Below are 2,500 nucleotides of genomic sequence, written 5' to 3'. Positions count from 1 at the left end.
CCATAAACTGCCCCAACGAGACCATAAACTGAATAAAGGCCAGAAGACCTCACACCACACAGGAGATGTTGCAACCCATCTTAAAGCAACAAGTCTCAGGGAACGCTGAGCCCAGTAACCCAACAAGTCGAATTACACGAACACCCTCTGCTACAGCATCAGAGCCCTGAAACCGCCTCTTCCAGCTCTACACACAACCAACACAAACACACAATGACACAGAACGGAAGAAACAAAACAAGATGAAACACAGCCCCATTGTCCACATAAAACAAGCCTAGCAAGATTATATAAAAGGAGCCGCACCGCGGAGCCCAGCAACCCGGCCACGGCCCACTCCCGGCCACACCCCAGATACGCACCCACAAGCCCTGCGGACCACCTTATCCATTAGCCACTGGCACTCGAGACTTTACCAACCCATCACCACGTTACTGTCCTTTGCTACCTCGTAACAATCCTTGACGCGATGGATTCACCCACCGGCAACACCAATGGATTAGCAGTCCATCGCCTAACCTCTCGGCCCACCTCGTCCCCACCACTTGCCCCTTGTGACGCCAATTGTCAACGCTTTCGTCTAGGTCAGGCTACCCGCCTCCTCTGACAGACGTTTGGAAACGTCGAGCAAAGCGCCTCACCACCACGCTTGGTGAGTCACACAATGGACTCTTGTTCACCAGAAGTGTTGTCATTTTCAAATGATCGAGCCTAGCAGAGGATGGTTTCGATCCATCGACCTCTGGGTTATGCCCAGCACGCTTCCGCAGCTCCACTCTGCTCTTCCAGAGATTTATATAATTAGGGTCAAAAAGGGACCTTCTTGTTTGAGCCATAATGGTCGCTTCTAAGTGTTCAGCTCGTTTTTTCCATGTGTGCGGTGGCGGGTCATCCTCCTTCTTTCCCATCGGATAAATTCAATGCCTAGCAGAGGATGGTTTCTATCCATCGACCTCTTGTTATTGCCCCGCACGCTTCCGCTGCGCAGTTCTGCTTGCCATCCCCCCATCTTGACTTCTCGAACCCACAATCCCTGGCTTAGGAGGACCAGTGCCTTATCCATTAGGCCACTGGGTCAGCCTCGGGAGAGGAGAGAAGCTGTAACACGCCCATGCACACGTGTTGTACTGGTCTTAGGGCTACCTCGTAGTACAAGAGAGTAGCGCTCGACGAGGATGGTAATTCGAACCCACGCGTTGCCATGAGCACATATGGATTAGCAGTCCATCGCCTTAACCTCCTCGGCCACCTCGGCCCCCCCACAGCACTTGACTACCGGCGTTGTGACGCTCTAGATTGTCAAACGCTTTTTCGGTTTTCGAGGTCAGGCTAACCTCGCCTCCTCTGACAGGACGTTTGGAAACGTTCGAGCAAAAGCGCTCACACCACGCTTGGTGAGTCACACAATGGGATGTTTGTGTGTCACCAGAAGTGTGTGGAGGTGACAGAAAGGAATACGAGCCTAGCCAAGAGGATGGGGATGGTTTTCGATCCATCGACCTCTGGGTTATGAGGCCCAGCAACGCTTATCCCGCTGCGCCACGTCTACTACGTGCTCGATCACTTGAGGATGGAGAAAATGGACGGAAAATGGGAGGGGAAAAAAAGGGACATTTGTTGTTTTAGACGCCATAAGGGGGCGTGCGTTCTAAGTGAGTCCAGCGTCGAGATATAAAGTTTGCATGTGGAGCGGGGGAGGGGGGAAAGCAGGCCTGGGCATTCCATCGGATAAATGCAATTTGCCTAGCAGATGGATGGTTTTCGATCCAATCGACCTCTGGGTCTATGGGCCCAGCACGCTTTCACGCCTTGCGCCACTATGCTTGCCATCCATCACCCCAGATGGGACTCGAACCCACAAATCCCTGGCTTTAGGAGGCCAGTGCCCTTATCCATTAGGTCACTGGGAGGCAGCTCGCGGAGAGACGCTGTACACGCCATGCACGACGTGTACTGGTCCTTAGGGCTTACCTCGTAAGTACAAGAGTGCGCTCGGGAACAGAGGGATGGATTCGAACCCACGCGTGCAGAGCACAATGGATTAGCAGTCCATCACGCCTTAAACCTCTCGGCCTTACGCTCGTCCCCAACCAGCACTTGCTCCGGCGTTTGTGCACGCCAGATTGTCAACCGCTTTCTGGTCGAGATGTCAGGCCTACTAACCCGCCTCCTCTGGACAGGACGTTTGGAAACTTCGAGTCAAAAGCGCTCACAAAGTGGCCACGCTTGGTGAGTCACACAATGGAGATGTTTGTTGTGTTCACCAGACAAGTTGTGTGGAGGTGACAAAGTGAATACGAGCCTAGGCAGAGGATGGTTTCGATCCATCGACCCCACCAACCAACTGGGAATTATGGTCCAGCACGCGTTGCCTGGCCTGCGGCCACTCTGCTCTGTCAGGGAGGATTGAGGAAATGGAGGGGAAAAAAGGGACATTTTGTGGTTTGAGCCATAAGGGGGCGCGTCTAAGTGAGTCCAGCGCGTGTTTGCCATGTGGAGC

Source organism: Engraulis encrasicolus, chromosome 21, assembly GCF_034702125.1.
Source record: "Engraulis encrasicolus isolate BLACKSEA-1 chromosome 21, IST_EnEncr_1.0, whole genome shotgun sequence".
NCBI lineage: Eukaryota > Metazoa > Chordata > Actinopteri > Clupeiformes > Engraulidae > Engraulis > Engraulis encrasicolus.
The sequence above is the reverse complement of the archived record's forward strand: the minus strand, read 5'-3'. Positions refer to the sequence as shown.